Source organism: Triticum aestivum, chromosome 5A (assembly GCF_018294505.1).
Source record: "Triticum aestivum cultivar Chinese Spring chromosome 5A, IWGSC CS RefSeq v2.1, whole genome shotgun sequence".
Lineage (NCBI taxonomy): Eukaryota > Viridiplantae > Streptophyta > Magnoliopsida > Poales > Poaceae > Triticum > Triticum aestivum.
Window position 1 is genome coordinate 29,116,260 of NC_057806.1, and position 20,123 is coordinate 29,136,382.

Consider the following 20,123-nt stretch of genomic DNA (forward strand, 5'->3'; position numbering starts at 1 on the left):
TAGATAGTAGCCCCTGAGACTCTGGTTGTCATTGAGAATGGCGGCAAACAGAGGATCGTAGTCCCAGGTAATAACCATAGCGCTTTATGTGCAGGTGATGGGTGCTCCGGTGGCTAGTCGGACTAATGAGTTTGCCAAACTAAAGCGGCAACTGGATGCGGCAGATGCCAACATCGAGCTTGTTAACAAGCTGCTTGACGAGGCACAGGGTAAGTAATGTTTTCTGGTGAATGTCACATAGTAAGAGCAGCATGATGCCAATATCTCTAATATGTTGTGACTGCAGATGGAGTTGCCACCGTGGAGACCCTTCGGGCGAAACTCGCCCGAGCCAAAGAACAAGCACGGAGTAGTAATGCGGCTGCTTTGAAGGCGGCCAAAGAGTTAAGAGCCGAGAAGGCCGCGCATTGCAAAAGCAAAGAGAAGATGGCCAAGATGGCCGTAGAATTAAAATACACTGCCGACCGTTGCCAGTTCCTTGAAAAAGACAATCGAGTGAAGGCAGCGGACCTTGAAAAGGCCACAATGGTGACCAAAGACACTCGCTCTGCTATGAGGGCGAAGAAGGAGGAGCTGCACGAAGCCAGGGATATTGCGGCTGGGAAGCCCTTTCTGCTACAGAGGAAGTTCGGAGATCCACGGTATGCCCCTCTGGATCGGCTGTGGAGTTCGGTAGACGCATATATGGACTTGGCGGCAAGCGCTGTCGATGCGGTCGAATACTTCCGAGATCAGACAAATCGTGAAGTGGACAAGCTGTTCTGGTCGCACTTTAACGTTCCAGAGCGTCTGCTTCCATTGACTGATCAGCTAGCTGAATGGGCCGAACTTAATAGGTTGTCCAGACTTGCCATGAGGTCCGTCGTAGATCATTTGTGGCCGGAGAAGCCGAAGCCGAACAACTATTTCAGCTTAGTACAGCAGTTCCTTGGTGCGGAGCCGATGCATCAATGTGATGAAGAGGTCGGCGTGCATAGAAGGCTCGCGGATGGCCTTTGCCCCTGTCAAGGCATACTGGGCGGAGATGGATGCTACCACTGTTGCGGCGCAAGGTTCGGCCATAGGCCGAGTAGATGCCGAGCACTATTTTGAAGAGGTTCTTGAGGGTGCTCGTTTGATAGAGTCCCAGTGGGAGGGAGTCCTGGATTAGGGGGTGTTCGGGTAGCCGGACTATACCTTCAGCCGGACTCCAGGACTATGAAGATACAAGATTGAAGACTTCGTCCCGTGTCCGGATGGGATTTTCCTTGGCGTGGAAGGCAAGCTTGGCGATGCGGATATTCAAGATCTCCTACCATTGTAACCGACTCTATGTAACCCTAACCCTATCCGGTGTCTATATAAACCGGAGGGTTGTAGTCCGTAGGACATCAACTCCATATACAACAATCATACCATAGGCTAGCTTCTAGGGTTTAGCCTCCTTGATCTCGTGGTAGATCTACTCTTGTACTACCCATATCATCAATATTAATCAAGCAGGAGTAGGGTATTACCTCCATCGAGAGGGCCCGAACCTGGGTACAAACATCATGTCCCTTGTCTCCTGTTACCATCCGGCCTTGACGCACAGTTCGGGATCCCCTACCCGAGATCCGCCGGTTTTGACACCGACATTGATGCTTTCATTGAGAGTTCCTCTGTGTCGTCGCCTTTAGGCCCGATGGCTCCTTTGATCATCAACAACGATGTGGTCTAGGGTGAGACTTTTCTCCCCGGATAGATCTTCGTCTTCGGCGGCTTCGCACTGCGGGCCAATTCGCTTGGCCACCTGGAGCAGATCGAAAGCTACGCCCCTGGCCATCAAGTCAGGTTTGGAAGCCTGAAACTACACGGCAGACATCCGCGGAGACTTTGATCTTCGACGGATTCGAGCCACAACCAAGCGCGCCGCACTGTCTCGAGGGGCATGATCTAGCTCTGCCACCGAACAGTATCCTGGAGGCCGCAAACGCACCAGCTCTGACCCTTAATTTCGAGCTAGTTGTGTCAGTCGAGGATGAGCGGTTGCACATCACCTCAGGGCTGCGATCTCAAAGGAGATCGAACTGAACGCCGGCCCCACACTCCGCGTGACTCACGACTCCGAGGATCCGGACTCCTCTCCGGACTCCGAACCCCCCGCGCCCCTGCCGATCGAATCCGATTGGGTGCCAATAATGGAGTTCACGCCTGCGGACATCTTTCAGCACTTCGCCTTTGGCGACATCCTGAATTCTCTCAAGTCTCTCTCTTTATCAGGAGAGCCCTGGCCGGACTACGGTCAGCGAGGTGGGATACGGACGATGAAGAAGTTCAAAGCCCACCCACCACCCACTTTGTAGCCACTGTCGACGATTCAACCGACATGCTTGACTTCGGCTCCGAAGACATCGACGGTATGGACGACAATGTAGGAAACGAACAGGAACCAGCACCTGTAGGGCGCTGGAAGGCCACCTCGTCATATGACATATATATGGTGGATACTCCAAAAGATGGAGATGGCGAATGGAACAGTGGGGGATGACACCTCCAAGAAACAGCCAAAGCGCCGGCGTCAGCGGCGCCGCTCTAAATCCCGCCAAAGCAAAAACGGTGATTCCGGCACGGGAGATAATACTACCCCGGATAGCGCCGAAGAACACCCACCTCAGCAAGATTCGGCACAGGAAGATGGAGAAGCCATCCCTCATGAGAGAGCGGCAGACTGAGAGGTCGAGGACGATAACTATATGCCTCCCTCCGAAGACGAGGCAATCCTCGATGACGACGAATTCGTCGTACCATCAAACCCCGCTGAACAAAAGCGTTTCAAACACAGGCTTTTAGCCACGGCAAGCAGCCTCAAGAAAAAGCAGCAACAGCTTAGAGCTGACCAAGATTTGCTAGCTGACAGATGGACTGAAGTCCTTGCAGCCGAAGAGTACGAACTCGAACGCCCCTCCAAGAGTTACCCAAAGCGCAGGCCGCTACCCCGATCAGAGGAGGAAGCACCTACATCACCAGCACACGACATGACAGACCGGCCACCTCGCGGCCGCGACAGAGAGGCCTCTCGGCCCTCCACCCAAGCCATGTCCCGACGCCGCTCAACTAAGGCACGGGAAAATGCGCCAAACCTGCGAGACGTACTGGAGGATAAGGCAAGACAAACAAGATCGATCTACGGATCACGCAAGCGCCCTACGGCACGTGACGATGATCTTCACTCCGGATACAACAAATCCGTTCAGGCCGAACACAACAGACATAGCTCTTCCGAGCTGCGTCGTGATATAGCCCAGTACAGAGGCGCTGCACACCCGCTATGCTTCACGGATGAAGTAATGGATCATAAAATCCCAGAGGGTTTCAAACCCGTAAACATTGAATCATACGATGGCACAATAGATCCGGCGGTATGGATCGAGGATTATCTCCTTCACATCCACATGGCACGCGGCGATGATCTACACGCCATCAAATACCTACCGCTCAAACTTAAAGGACCGGCCCGGCATTGGCTTAACAGCTTGCCAGCAGACTCAATCGGTTCTTGGGAGGACCTGGAAGCCTCATTCCTCGACAACTTCCAGGGCACTTACGTGCGACCACCGGATGCCGACAACTTAAGCCACATAATTCAGCAGCCAGAGGAATCGGCCAGGCAATTCTGGACACGGTTCCTAACAAAGAAAAACCAGATAGTCGATTGTCCGGACGCAGAGGCCCTAGCAGCCTTCAAGCATAACATCCGCGTCGAGTGGCTTGCCCGGCACCTAGGACAGGAAAAGCCGAAATCTATGGCAGCCCTCACGACACTCATGACCCGCTTTTCCGCGGGAGAAGACAGCTGGCTAGCTCGCAGTAACAACTTATCAAAGAACCCTGGTAATTCGGATACCAAGGACAAAAGTGGCAGGACACATCGGAATAAGCAAAAACGCCGCGTTAGCAGCGACAGCAATGACGACACGGCAGTCAATGCCGGATTCAGAGGCTATAAATCCGGTCAGCGGAAAAAGCCATCCAAAAATAATACTCAGGGCCCGTCCAGTTTGGACCGAATACTCGACCGCTTGTGCCAGATACATGGCACCCCCGAAAGGCCAGCCAATCACACTAACAGGGATTGTTGGGTGTTCAAGCAGGCAGGCAAGTTAAGAGCCGAAAACAAAGACAAGGGGCTGCACAGCGACGACGAGGAGGAGCCCAGGCCGCCGAATAACAATGGACAGAAGGGCTTTCCCCCACAAGTGCGGACGGTGAACATGATATATGCAACCCACATTCCCAAGAGGGAGCGGAAGCGTGCGCTACGGGACGTATACGCGATGGAGCCAGTCGCCCCAAAGTTCAACCCATGGTCCTCCTGCCCGATCACTTTTGATCGAAGGGACCATCCCACTAGCATCCGTTCATGGCGGCTTCGCCGCATTGGTTCTCGACCCAATCATCGACGGATTTCATCTCACAAGAGTCCTCATGGACGGCGGCAGTAGCCTGAACCTGCTTTACCAGGATACAGTGCGGAAAATGGGCATAGATCCCTCAAGGATTAAGCCCACAAAAACGACCTTTAAAGGCGTTATACCAGGTGTAGAAGCCAACTGTACAGGCTCAGTAACACTTGACGTGGTCTTCGGATCCCCGGACAATTTCCGAAGCGAAGAGTTAATCTTCGATATAGTCCCGTTTCGCAGTGGCTATCACGCCCTGCTCGGACGAACCGCATTCGCAAAGTTCAATGCGGTGCCGCACTACGCATATCTCAAGCTCAAGATGCCAGGCCCTCGAGGAGTAATCACGGTCAACGGAAACACCGAACGCTCCCTCCGTACGGAGGAGCACACGGCGGCTCTCGCAGCGGAAGTACAAAGTAGCCTTCTTAGGCAATTCTCCAGTCCGGCCATTAAAAAGCTAGACACTGCCAAGCGCGCCCGGAGTAACCCACAGCAGGACCGCCTGGCATGCTCTGAGCAAGCGTAGCAATGCGGCCCCAACCCCAGCTCTCGCGACATAGCGAAACCAGTGCCTCGCGTACATAACTACGCCCTTGAAATACCATGGGCACAGGGGAAGGGGCACAATAACGGCACACCCAAAATACGGCTTAAAACGTACTAGGGGCTGTCGGATTCTTTTTGAATTTATTTCTTACTTTCAGGACTCCATACTTCGGACGACCTGTTCGGCAATTTGACTGCCGCACAAACGATGCAAGATCCAGGGAGGCAGACAAGCCATGCCGCATTATGGAACTCCCAGGTGGTCTCTGTTACGAGCGGTATACCTGTTTTGAATACAATTCCGCGGCCTGCCCCTGGTCAGGACATGTTAAATAGTCAAATATCTTTTTGCTTATCACACTATTTGTATCGTTCGGCTTTGATAAATAGCCTCTCTATAAACAATGCATAGCTTTTTATCTATTTTTCGCATTATCCTCTTTTCACATATATGTTTATTAAATGACATGATTGCACCCGTACACCATGGTATGGAAAACACGCCAGGGGCTTCAGTACCCCTCATTATGGTGTGAGAAGTCCGTACACTTTCACAAGTGCGGCACCCCAAACTTATAGCACTATATGCATCAGCTCCGAATCATGATTTGGGTCAATAGTTGGGTTTACCCGGCTCCTATGTTTTGGTGCCTTACGTTCCTCTATATCGGCTAAGGTAGCACTAGGAGAACCACTGCGATTGTGCCCTGGTTCAGCTGGGTTAAGCACCTCAGTGGAGAAAGCTAAAACTGACGGTCATGATGAGGCGAGAGACCGGTCGTTGTTCGAGAGGTTTTTCGAGTCCCTAAAGACTTATGCCGCTTCGAGCGAGGAGCTGGCTTTGTCCGGCCAAGGCGTGGATAGCACCCCGAACTCGGTCTTCTGAACTAGGGGCTTCGCCGAAATTTAAAATTATAGAGTTCTATGGCTAAGTGAGAGTGTTCAAGCATTATAGTCCGATTGCCTGGTTCGTTGTGCTGAGCGCCTCCCTCGAAGGACCCAACTATGGGAAAAAGAGCGCTCAGGTTTATCCCGAACACCCCAGCACTAGTGGCATGGGGGCAGAAGCCGACGACTGGCCATCTCTCAATTTTTGATAAACGGCCGCACAGAAAGTAATATTTTAAATTCAATAAGCATTGCTTAGCGCATATGAACAAGTTTTCAGCGCACAAGATAAACACGAGCGAGTTCATTCAAAAATCACATCCTTGGTACATTCATCCGCCACAAGGCGGGCACCTGCAAGAACATCCTTGTAGTAGTTCTCGGGCTTGCGATGCTCCTTCCTCGGTGGCGGCCCGTCCTTCACAAGCTTCTCACCGTCCAGCTTACCCCAGTGCACCTTTGCACGGGCAAGGGCCCGACGGGCACCTTCGATGCAGACGGAGCGCTTGATGACCTCGAGCCTCGGACAGGCCTCCACCAGCCGCCGCACCAGCCCGAAATAGCTCCCAGGCAGGGCCTCTCCGGGCCACAGCCGAACTATGAAGCCCTTCATGACCTGTTCGACCGCCGTGTGGAGCTCGACCAGCTGTTTCAGCTGGTCGCTCAAGGGCACAGGGTGTCCGGCCTCAGAATACTGAGACCAGAACACCTTCTCCGTCGAGCTTCCCTCTTCATCTTGGTACAATGCGGCGGCGTCGGATACGCTGCGGGGAAGATCTGCGAATGCCCCTGGAGAGCTCCGGATTTGGGTAAGTAACAAGTAGTTTACTTTTATATTTCTGCTTTGCATAAAGAATGCCTTACCCGCTGCTATCTTCCTCATCTCCTCCAACTCCTGGAGGGCCTTTTGGGCTTCGTCCTTGGCAGACTTGGCATTCTCAAGGGCCGTTGCGAGCTCGGATGCTTGCACCTTTGACTCAAGCTCCAAACTCTCATGTTTTTTCATGAGAGCCTGAAGCTCTTGCTGAACCTCGCCGACCTGAGCCCCAAGTCTGTCTCGCTCGGTGCGCTCCGCGGCCGTTTTCTTTTCGTCCTCAGACAGCGCCTGCTTAAGGGTCGCCACCTCAGTCGTGGCCCCTATAATAAGCAGTACAGTCTTGTTATCTTTTTGCAATCACGCCTTTTTATAGGCACTTTTTCTGTAAGGTATTTCTTACCTTCTTTCTCCTCGAGCTGCCGCTTGGCAAGGCCGAGCTCTTGCTTGGTCCGCTCGAGGTCCTGCTTCAGGACACCCACCTCCGCAGTTAGTGCGGCGGCGGATAGCAGCAAAGCCTGCATACGCATATTGACTCTTTTTTGTTAGACTCCTGCGATATTTAATAGATCCTCTATTCGGCTTTTCTTTCCGAACGCCAAACAGAGCATCAGGGGCTACTATCTATGCGGTAATATTTTTACATATTTTTACTTACCTCGAAGCCTGTTAGAAGGCTAGCGCAAGCTTCAGTCAGTCCGCTCTTGACGGACTGAACCTTCTGGATCACCGTACTCATAATAGTACGGTGCCCCTCGTCGATGGAGGCGCCGTCGAGCACCTCCAACAGATTGTCCGGCACCTCCGGTTGGACGGAGGCCGCCGGCTTAGAAGGCTTGCTCCTCTTGGAAGGAGTTCGCCTACCGCGGTCCAGAACTGTGGAAGATTTCGGCGCGGTGTCCGGCACAAAGCCGGACTTGGAGCCCTGGGGGGCCTTATCCCCTCCACTCCTGGAGTCCAGGAGGTTGCCTTGCGGCTCCTCCGAGACCACCTCCTCCTGCCCCAGAGCTTGTCGCGATGCCACTTCGGCGTCGTCTGCAGTGCGGGGGAAGACAGCGGGTGGAACTGAGTTCACGTCCGATGAGTCCAGGGAGCCGCCCGACAATTCGTTGAATTCGGCCCGGGGCGGGCTGCATAATTACATTCGACATTAGGGAAAGCTATGCAACAAAGGAACATCATGAGTTACTCTGATATCCGAACTTACGATTTCGCCGGACGCTCGACCCTGTTTGGCCACTCCTCTCCGCCCTATTCGGCGTCAGGGGAGTAGTCCGGCGGAGGGGTCTTCCTTTTCCTAGACCCCTCAGCCTCCCCCGTTGGGGGGAGGGAATTCCTCTTCTCTCCCCCCTCCGCTGGGGGGAGAGTTTTCTTCTTCCTCCTCCTCGTTTTCACGGGAAGAGGATGTCTCGGACTCGTCGGATGACGAGTCCGACACCACCATGTTACGGGCACTCTTTCGAGTCCCCGTGGTCTTCTTCTTGGCCTTCTTCTCCAGCACCACATAAGGCGCCGGAACCAGCAGCTTCACTAGTAGAGCTGGGGTTGGGTCTTCGGGCAGCGGAGCCGGATAGTTAATCGGTCCAGATATCGCTCGCCAAGCCTGTCAAAGGTAAGGGAGTTTAGATCCCGCATAGAGTCAAACTATGAAAAAAGCTTAACATCCTGTAAAAGGTGAAGATAGCTTAACTCGCTAGCGTGATGCTGCGAGCTGTATCCGCGGTCCTCGGAAGCGGATGCGGGAGCCTCGGCGCCCTTGAATAGCACCTTCTAGGCATCTTCGTACGTCGTGTCGAAGAGCCTGCTAAGGGTTTGGTGCTGCGCCGGGTCGAACTCACACAGATTAAAATCCCGTTGTTGGCACGGGAGGATCCGGCGGACGAGCATAACCTAGATTACATTAACAAGCCGGATTGGCTTGTTCACCAGGGACTGGATGCATGTTTGCAATCCGGTCACCTCTTTTTCGTCACCCCACGACAGGCCCGTCTCTTTCTAGGACATAAGTTGCGTGGGGGGTCCGGATCGGAACTCGGGGGCTGCGATCCAGTTCGGATCGCGTGGCTCGGTGATGTAAAACCACCCGGATTGCCACCCCTTTAGGGTCTCCACAAAAGAGCCCTCGAACCATAGGACGTTGGCCATCTTGCCTGCCATGGCGCCTCCGCACTCCGCCTGGCTGCCGCGCACCACCTTGGGCTTGACGTTGAAGGTCTTGAGCCAGAGGCCGAAATGAGGGCGGACGCGGAGGAAAGCCTCGCACACGACGATAAACACAAAGATGTTGAGGATGAAGTTTGGGTCCAGATCGTGGAAATCCAGGCCGTAGTAGAACATGAGCCACCGGACAAATGGGTGGAGTGGAAAACCCAGTCCGCGGAGGAAGCAGGGAGGAAATACTACCCTCTCATGGGGCCTTGGGGTGGGGAGAAGCTGCCCCTTTTTGGGAAGCCGGTGCGCGATGTCCTTAGACAGGTTTCCGGCCTTCCTTAGCTTCTTGACTTGGCCCTCCATAGCAGAGGAGACCATCCACTTGCCTCCCGCTCCGGACATTGCTGGAGAAGGTTGAGGTGGGAAGTGCGGGCTTGGGCGCTGGAGCTCGAGTGCGCAGGAGATGGATAGGCAAAGGAGGAAGAAGGCGTAGGTAAAAAGGTGGATCCTTATCCCCTTATATGGGCGGATGCGGTTGTGCGTCCCCACCAGCCTAGTAAAACTCGCTTGCCTCCCAAGCACCGTGATAAATGGCGCGGTTGGGTTACCCACGTCCGTATTGATGAGAATCCCGTAAAGGGGGTACACGATCTCTGCTTTGACAAGACGTGCCAAGGAAACCGCCTCGCAAAACGTGCTGAGGTGGAAAAGTAAAAGCGACTCGAGTAAAGGACTTGGCCGTAGTGTGATGACGCACTGCGGAATACGTCAGCAGATTTGATTTGTGTTTATATCATTCTCTCTATGGCAATATGTGGAAACTTATTTTGCAGAGCCGGACACTACTCTTGGTGTCTACAATCTTCTATGAAGGTCTTGGAGGAGGAACCCGCCTTGCAATGCTGAAGACAATCTGCGCGCCGGACTCGTCGTCATTGAAGCCTGGTTCAGGGGCTACTGAGGGAGTCCTGGATTAGGGGGTGTTCGGGTAGCTGGACTATACCTTCAGCCGGACTCCAGGACTATGAAGATACAAGATTGAAGACATCGTCCCATGTCCGGATGGGACTTTCCTTTGCGTGGAAGGCAAGCTTGGCGATGCGGATATTCAAGATCTCCTACCATTGTAACCGACTCTGTGTAACCCTAACCCTATCTGGTGTCTATATAAAACGGAGGGTTGTAGTCCGTAGGACATCAACTCCATATACAACAATCATACCATAGGCTAGCTTCTAGGGTTTAGCCTCCTTGATCTCGTGGTAGATCTACTCTTGTACTACCCATATCATCAATATTAATCAAGCAGGAGTAGGGTATTACCTCCATCAAGAGGGCCCGAACCTGGGTAAAAACATCGTGTCCCTTGTCTCGTGTTACCATCCGGCCTTGACGCACAATTCGGGACCCCCTACCCGAGATCCGCCGGTTTTGACACCGACGGCGGGGGTGTTCGAAGAAGACGCGTATTCACACTTAATCCAACGTCTTGGTCCTAATAAGGAGGTGATGGCGCAGCGAACTAGGCAACCGGACTATAATGCTTTAACACTTTCACTTAGCCATAGGAGTTTGACAGTGGGGCTACTATATAGCCCCTGGTGGCTCTGCACTCATCCGAATTCGGGGTGGGTACATGCCTGGCCGGGAAATGGCCATTCGTTAAGGCGGAGGAATTCTAACATTCCGATAGGTCACCGAGTGGTTGACCAGTCTCACACTATATCATGACAGTCAGTTTTCAGCTTTCTCTACTAAGGTGCTTGTACGGATGAACCAGGGCACAATCACAGTAGTTCTCCTGGTGCCGCCTTAGCCGATAGAGCGGAACGTAAGGCAGCAAAACACAGGAGCTGGGCAAACCCAACATTGACCAAAGACATGATTCGGAGCTGATGCATATAAGGCCAAACTCGCGACGTCGAACACTCCCTAAGGTATTCGGTCTTTATGGTGTAAACCGGGCCTAAACAGTTCCCTTTGTAAGAAGCCCTTGGTGTCCAGGTCATGCATTATTCTGACGTGGCCACATGCCAAGACGTCAACATCCTTCTCAATTGTACTGAGAATCCGAGGGATGTGTATCAACAAGAGACAGTAAAAAAGGTTTACGCAGGGTCTTAATCTAAAAAGAATCCTTGGAACGGGTCCCTGCTGCACGTCCGCGCCTGTGTCTCTATTGTGTCGTATCCTGGATGGGTGTAGCACGATGGTCATCTATAAAAGAGAGAAACTTAGGTGAAAAGTTGTCGTGCAAAAAGGTGGGTTTAAAGAAACTATGTACAATTCAATATGAGTAAAAATTGCCACTTGTCTGCGCGCGTTGAGCCCCTTGTATTTGTAATAGGGGTATGGCCATCAAACCTGTATGAATTACATATAGCTGCGCCGGACTCGTCTAACCGTGTCCATGGTCTTGACGACCTATCAAATGCTTTAGTTGGTGAGGCCGTTTTTAGTGTGCGGCTGTCAAGGCAGTCGCACTCTCTTCGGTGCGCAAGGATCGCTCAATATTTCCATTCACTGTAATGATGCCACGTGGACCGGGCATCTTAAGCGTGAGGGAAGCGTAATGCGGTATTGCATTAAAGCGAGTGAAAGCTTCGCGTCCAAGTAGTGCTTGATAGCCACTTTGGAATGGAGCAATGTGGAATGTTAAATTTTCGCTACGGAAGTTATCGGGAAAGCCTAATATAACCTCTAGTAGCAGGGAGCCCATGCAATGAGCCCCTGGGCCTAGCGTTATTCCTTTAAAGGTAGTATTGCTGTGGCAAATTTTCATTGGGTCTATCCCCATTTTGCAGATTGTGTCCTGATATATCAGGTTGAGACTGCTGCCACCGTCCATCAGGACTCATGTGAAATGGTATCCGTCAATTATTGGGTCTAATACCAAGGCAGCCCATCCTGCCCGCCGGATACTTGCTGAGTAATCCCGATGGTCGAAAGTGATCGGTTGAGACGACCAGTGGTAGGACTCTGCGGTGATAGGCCCTTGGGCATATTTCTCTGGGAGTGCCGCTTTGTTTCTCCCCTTGATCGCGTGTAACACGTTCACTGTTTTGACTTTTGGTGGAAATTTCTTTTGTTCCCAGTGTCTTGCTTGAGAGGCTCATCCTCATCTTCGCTTGGTGTATCCTCCCCCTTGTGTACGGCGTTGAGCTTGTCGGGCTGCTTGAAGACCCAACATTCTCTGTGGGACTGTGCAGGTTTATCGGGGGTGCTATGGATTTGACATATTTGGTCCAGAATTTTGTTTGGCTGGACAGTTCATCTCTGGCGCCTTTAGAGGGCGGCTTTTGCTGACCTGGCCGAGAGCTTCTGAATCCGGTGTTTACCGTCATGCTCTTCGGGTTGTCTTCTTTATTCTGGCGCTTATTATTTTTGCTGCGCCGTGATTTCCCGTTTCCATCTCTAACTTCGGATGTACTGGGTTCGTTGGTGCTGCATCTGGCTAGCCAGCTATCCTCACCCGCACAAAAGCGGGTCATGAGGCTTGTTAATGCTGCCATTGTTCTCGGCTTTTCTTGGCCGAGGTATCTGGCAAGCCATTCGTCACGGATGGTATGCTTAAAAGTTGCCAAGGCTTCGGCGTCTGGACAGTCGACTATTTGGTTCTTTTTAGTAAGAAACATATTCCAAAGCTTTCGGGCTGACTCTCCGGGCTGTTGAGTTATATGACTCAAATCGTCCGTGTCTGGAGGTCGGACATAAGTCCCTTGAAAATTTGCCCGAAAAGCGTCTTCGAGCTCTTCCCAGCTGCCAATGGAGCTTTCGGGGTGGCTTTTAAGCCAGTGTCGAGCTGGCCCTTTGAGTTTGAGGGGTAAATACTTAATGGCGTGGAGATCATCTCCTCGAGCCATATGGATATGGAGTATATAGTCCTCAATCCAGACCCAGGGTCTGTTGTTCCGTCTTATACCTCTATGTTTACGGGTTTGAATCCCTCTGGAAATTCATGGTCCAGCACCTCATTGGTGAAACATAGGGGGTGTGCGGCACCCCTGTATCTGGGTGTACCGCGTTGTTCATATGTTTGTTGTGTTGCATCATATGCTAGAGTGCGCTTGCGTGGTCCATAGATGGATCTGGTCGCGCCGTCCTTTTGATGTGAGCCCTCGCGTGGATCGCGTATTGGCTTATGTGCGGCGTTGTTTGCCGCTCTATGTTGGCCGTGAGGTCATCTATCCGGCCAGATGGCCGTTTTAGTTTTTGGTTGCGGGGGATCTAAGGCCTCCTCATCGAATTCAGGTAGCAACTTCCGCTTTGGGTAGCTCTTGGTGTGGCGATTACCACCGTACTTCGCTGCTGAGTTGAGTACTTTACTCCATCTGATTCGGATTGTGTCTTGCGCATCCTTGAGCCTTTGCTTCTGATTTTTTAGACTCCTCGCGGTGGCAACAAGCCTTTGACGGGCATTATGTTGCTCAGGGTGTTTGTCTGGTGTGATGTCGTTCGGACTATTATCTTTGACAGAGTCGGGTTGTTCGGTTTGAATCTTCGTGTTGCCGTGGTCCGGCGATGGTTCACCCTGCTCTAACGCTGGGTCTACATGATCGTTGTTTCTGCCGAGGCGTGGTTTGGAGCAGCACTTACGTCGCCACTTTGACTGCTTCTCGAGGGGACAACCCTTTGTTGGGTCCTTCCGTTCCTCGTCCTCGTCGTCTTTTGGTGTGTCCACCATGTATACGTCATGTGATGAAGTGGGTGTCCAGTGCCCTGTTGGCAGTGGTTCCTGTTCATCTCCTGCATCGTCGTCCATACCATCGATGTCTTCGGAGTCGGAGTCAAGCATGTCGGTTAAGTCATCGACAGTGGCTACTAAGTGGGTGCTGGGTGGGCGGCGAATTTCTTCATCATCCGCACCCCAATCCTACCACGCATAGTTCGGCCAGGACTCTCCTGACAAGGAGAGAAACATTAATGAGTTCAGCATGTCGCTGAAGGGCGAGTGCTGAAAGATATCTGCGGAGGTAAACTCCATGATCGGTGCCCAACCGGATTCGATAGGAACGGGCGCAGGCAGTTCGGAGTCTATGGCCGAAGAAGTATCCGGCAGTTTAACAACACGGCTCTCGTGAAGGGTAAGATCGATATTCGGCTCGATCGTCGTTGAGGGTAAGGCCTCCGTGTCGGGGTCCATCCACCCGTCCATGGACGACGCAATTGGCTCCGGATTGAGGATTGGAGCGGCTGCCGGTGCGATCTCCTGAACACAGTCTGATGGTAGAGCTAAACCGTACTCATCGTGACCGCGTGACGCACAAGGCAGAGGCTCGAATCCGTTGAAGATCAAGTCTCCGTGGATATCGGCCGTGTAGTTTAAGCTTCCAAACCTGACCTGGTGGCCAGGGGCGTAACTTTCGATCTGCTCCAGATGGCCAAGTGAGTTGGCCCGCAGTGAGAAGCCACCGAACACAAAGATATGTCCGGGGAGAAAAGTCTCACCCTGGACTGCGTCGCTATCGATGATCGTAGGAGCCATCAAGCCTAACAGCGACGACACAGAGGAACTCTCAATGAAAGCATCAATGTCGGTGTCAAAACCGGTGGATCTCGGGTAGGGGGTCCCGAACTGTGCGTCTAAGGCAGATGGTAACAGGAGGCAAGGGACACGATGTTTTACCCAGGTTCGGGCCCTCTTGATGGAGGTAAAACCCTACGTCCTGCTTAATTGATATTGATGATATGGGTAGTACAAGAGTAGATCTACCATGAGATCAGAGAGGCTAAACCCTAGAAGCTAGCCTATGGTATGATTGTATGTTATTGTTGTGTCCTACGGACTAAAACCCTCTGGTTTATATAAACACCGGAGAGGGTTAGGGTTACACAAGGTCAGTTACAAAGGAGGAGATATCCACATCAGTACTGCCTATCTTGCCTTCCACGCCAAGTAGAGTCCCATCCGGACACGAGACGAAGTCTTCAATCTTGTATCTTCATAGTCCAACAGTCCGGCCAAAGGATATAGTCCGGCTGTCCGGAGACCCCCTAATCCAGGACTCCCTCTCCTACCGAGTGGTGAGCCAGCCTCCCACTCGGGGGCTTAGCTGCAGTCCAGTACTCGCCTAAGTTTGTAAAATCCTACCGAGTGGTGAGCAATCCTCCCACTCGGAGGCTTAGCTGCAGTCCGATACTCGCCTAAGTTTGTAAAATCCTACCGAGTGGTGAGCCAGCATCCCACTCGGAGGCTTAGCTGCAGTCCAGTACTCGCCTAAGTTTGTAAAATCCTACCGAGTGGTGAGCCAGCCTCCCACTCGGAGGCTTAGCTGCAGTCCAGTACTCGCCTAAGTTTGTAAAATCCTACTGAGTGGTGAGCAATCCTCCCACTCAGGGGCTCAGCTGCAGTGCAGAATTTGCCTAAGTTTGTAAAATCCTACCGAGTGGTGAGCAATCCTCCCACTCAGGGGCTTAGCTGCAGTCCAGTACTCGCCTAAGTTTGTAAAATCCTACCGAGTGGTGAGCAATCCTCCCACTCGAGGGCTTAGCTACAGTCCAGTACTCGCCTAAGTTTGTAAAATCCCACCGAGTGGTGAGCTAGCCTCCCACTCGGGGGCTTAGCTGCAGTCTAGTACTCGCCTAAGTTTTTAAAATCCTACCGAGTGGTGAGCAATCCTCCCACTCGGGGGCTTAGCTGCAGTCCAGAACTCGCCTAAGTTTGTAAAATCCTACCGAGTGGTGAGCAATCCTCCCACTCGGGGGCTTAGCTGCAGTCCAGAAGTCGCCTAAGTTTGTAAAATCCTACCGAGTGCTGAGCCAGCCTCCCACTCGGGGGCTTAGCCGCAGTCCAGTACTCGCCTAAGTTTGTAAAATCCTACTGAGTGGTGAGCAATCCTCCCACTCGGGGGCTTAGCTACAGTCCAGAACTCACCTAAGTTTCTAAAATCCTACCGAGTGGTGAGCAATCCTCCTACTCGGGGGCTTAGCTGCAGTCCAGAACTCGCCTAAGTTTGTAAAATCCTACCGAGTGGTGAGCAATCCTCCCACTCGGGGGCTTAGCTGCAGTCCAGTACTCGCCTAAGTTTGTAAAATCCTACTGAGTGGTGAGCAATCCTCCCACTCGGGGGCTTAGCTGCAGTCCAGTACTCGCTAAGTTTGTAAAATCCTACCGAGTGGTGAGCAATCCTCCCACTCGGGGGCTTAGCTGCAGTCCAGTACTCGCCTAAGTTTGTAAAATCCTACCGAGTGGTGAGCCATCCTTCTCCTTTGGAGCTGCGCCACAAATACAATGTACGCTCCATCCCTATCCGCAAGGACGACGAGGGGCAGGTCGACTGCAACCTTCTCCTTCGAGCTACGCCACAAATACAACATGCGCTCCATCCTTGTCCGCAAGGACGACAAGGCGCAGTTCGCTCCAAATAGGGAGAAGATTCCAAAAGCAATGACAAGCATATTCAAAAGCAGTTCGGATAAATCCTAAAGTTCCAAGCGACAAATCAAAAGTATTCGAGCATCAAGCCCGAAGGAGTTTAATGGTTACAGGAACCACTCGGCATTCCGAGGCAAATTTAAGACTGGTTTAAATCTCATAGTTTGTTCACTCGGCAGGAGGAGGGCTGGCGGGTTTGACGAATTCGTCCAAGTCGATTCCATCTGCGATCCGAGTGGCAGCAGCGATGAAAGTCTCCATAAAGGACTAGAAGTCGTGCCTTTTGGTGTTGGCGACCTTGATCGCCGCCAGCTTATCTTCACGAGCTTCCTTGTAGTGGACCCTTACCAAGGACAATGCCACGTCAGCACCACACCGGGCAGAGGACTTCTTCCATTCTTGCACTCGACCAGGAATCTCGTTGAGCCAAGTCATCAGAGACTCGAGGTCATTTTGAAGCGTCGCCCTTGGCCAGAGTGATGAGTCAATCCGTGAAACCACCACCTTTAGACAAGCGAGGTAACTTGTGACGCTGGCGACTCGGGATTCCAGTCGAAGCACGTTCATGGCAGCTTCATCGCCAACCGGAGAAACGATAGGGTCTAAACCCGTCTCGATCCTTCCAGTTTCCTCGTCAAAGTTTTGGCAGAATTCTATAGTCAAAGAGTTAGTGATTCGACTGGACAAGATTAACTTGCAAGCAGTAAAGCAGTCGGATTAAAAGGAGTACCTTCCAGCATAAGATAGAGCTTCTTAGCAAGAGTTCTCAGATAGCCTTCTGTGTCATTTCTCTTACAGACCGCGGACTCCAGCTTCTCATTCAGAGCAATCTTATCCTTCTTCAGACGAGTTACCTCTCGGTTGCACTCATTGAGAGAGGACTTCAGCTTGTTTACTTCTCCTTCCAACACTTCGACCGAAGCCAGCTTCTGGTCTACAAGGGCAGTCTTATCCTGAGCTTCCTTTTGCACAGTGGCAAGGTCCGAGTCCTTCTTCTCTAGAGCCAACCTCATTTTCTCTGCAAAAAGAAGCAATCGGATCAAACAAGAGATCGAAGAAATATCTTAAAAGACGATCGACGTAAATAGTCGACAGGCAGTTACCTTCCATACCAGCAGCTTCGTCTTGAGCTTTCTTCAACTTTTGTTGGGCCAGCTCCAAGTCGAGGTTGAGTTGCCTCTGCTTCTCCTCAAATTTGGCAAACTTAGAAATGAGAGTACAAGATTTCCGCAGAAGGAAAAAGACATGTCAATACAAAATCAAAGATTATTTATGTCCGAGTGAATAAAACTCAAAAGTTTACTCAGACCCCAGCCCGTAGTCGACCGCGGTCTCGGGGACTACACCCAGCGGGTGCACTGGTGTGGCCCCACTGATTCAGACCCCACTCGGCCGGTCCGCCCAGGTCGAGTAAAAAAAGAGAAGTAAGAGAAAAGAACTATACAGACCCCGGCCAACTGCCGGAAGTCGACCGCGGTCTCAAGGACTACACCCAGTGGGTGCACTTCACGTGCCCCCACTGGTTCGGATCCCATTCGACCGGTCTGCCCAGGTCGAGTGGAAGAAAAGAAAGAAAAAGTACTCACACCCCATTCGACTGCCCGCAGTCGACTGCGGTCTTGGGGACTACACCCAGTGGGTGCACTTAGCGTGCCCCCACCGGTTCGGATCCCACTCGCTAGGCCGAGTGGAAGAGCGCAGATGCCAAAGACAACAAAACACACCCAGTGGGTGTACAGATTCGATGCAAACAATAAGAGATTGTATGAAAGAAAATATTTTAGGTAGCATATCCTAATAGAACTGAAGGAAATATGCCCTAGAGGCAATAATAAAGTTATTATTTATTTCCTCATAATCATGATAAAAAGGTTTATTATTCATGCTAAAATTGTATTAACCGGAAAGATAATACATGTGTGAATACATAGACAAACAGAGTGTCACTAGTATGCCTCTACTTGACTAGCTCGTTAATCAAAGATGGTTATTTTTCCTAACCATGGACAAAGAGTTGTTATTTGATTAACGAGATCACATCATTAGTTGAATGATCTGATTGACATGACCCATTCTATTAGCTTAGCACCCGATCGTTTAGTATGTTGCTATTGCTTTCTTCATGACTTGTACATGTTCCTATGACTATGAGATTATGCAACTCCCGTTTGCCGGAGGAACACTTTGGGTGCTACCAAACGTCACAACGTAACTGGGTGATTATAAAGGAGCATTACAGGTGTCTCCAAAGGTAGATGTTGGGTTGGCGTATTTCGAGATTAGGATTTGTCACTCCGATTGTCGGAGAGGTATCTCTGGGCCCTCTCGGTAATGCACATCACATAATCCTTGCAAGCATTGCAACTAATGAGTTAGTTGCGAGATGATGTGTTACAGAACGAGTAAAGAGACTTGCCGACAACGAGATTGAACTAGGTATGGGATACCGACGATCGAATCTCGGGCAAGTAACATACCGATGACAAAGGGAACAACGTATGTTGTTATGCTGTCTAACCGATAAAGATCTTCGTAGAATATGTAGGAGCCAATATGGGCATCCAGGTCCCGCTATTGGTTATTGACCGGAGACATGTCTCGGTCATGTCTACATTGTTCTCGAACCCGTAGGGTCCGCACGCTTAAGGTTACGATGACAGTTATATTATGAGTTTATGCATTTTGATGTACTGAAGGTTGTTCGGAGTCCGAGATGAGATCACGGACATGACGAGGAACTCCGGAATGGTCCGGAGATAAAGTTTGATATATATGATAATAGTGTTTGGTCACCGGAAGGGTTCCGGAAATCACCAGAAGGGGTTCCGGATGTTTCCCGAAATGTTTGGGTACGAGAACACTTTATTTGGGCCAAAGGGGAAAGCCCACAAGGTTTTTGGAAAGCGCAAAAGGAAGTTTTGCGGAGTCCAGGGGCCAAACGCCAGGGTCCCTGGCGTCTGGGTCTAGACGCCGGGATCCCTGGCGTCTGTGAAGGAAATATGCCCTAGAGGCAATAATAAAGTTATTATTTATTTCCCTATATCATGATAAATGTTTATTATTCATGCTAGAATTGTATTAACCGGAAACATAATACATGTGTGAATACATAGACAAACAAAGCGGCACTAGTATGCCTCTACTTGACTAGCTCGTTAATCAAAGATGGTTATGTTTCCTAACCATGAACTATGAGTTGTTATTTGATTAACGGGATCACATCATTAAGTGAATGATCTGATTGACATGACCCATTCCATTAGCTTAGCACCCGATCGTTTAGTATGTTGCTATTGCTTTCTTCATGACTTATACATGTTCCTATAACTATGAGATTATGCAACTCCCGTTTGCCGGAGGAACACTTTGGGTGCTACCAAAGGTCACAACGTAACTGGGTGATTATAAAGGAGCATTACAGGTGTCTCCAAAGGTAGATGTTGGGTTGGCGTATTTCGAGATTAGGTTTTTTCACTCTGATTGTCGGAGAGGTAGCTCTGGGCCCTCTCGGTAATGCACATCACATAAGCCTTGCAAGCATTGCAACAAATGAGTTAGTTGCGAGATGATGTGTTACGGAACGAGTAAAGAGACTTGCCGGCAACGAGATTGAACTAGGTATGGGATACCGACGATCGAATCTCGGGCAAGTAACATACCGATGACAAAGGGAACAACGTATGTTGTTATGCGGTCTGACCGATAAAGATCTTCGTAGAATATGTAGGAGCCAATATGGGCATCCAGGTCCTGCTATTGGTTATTCACCGGAGACATGTCTCGGTCATGTCTACATTGTTCTCGAACCCGTAGGGTCCGCACGCTTAAGGTTACGATGACAGTTATATTATGAGTTTATGCATTTTGATGTACCGAAGGTTGTTCGGAGTCCCGGATGTGATCACGGAAATGACGAGGAGTCTCG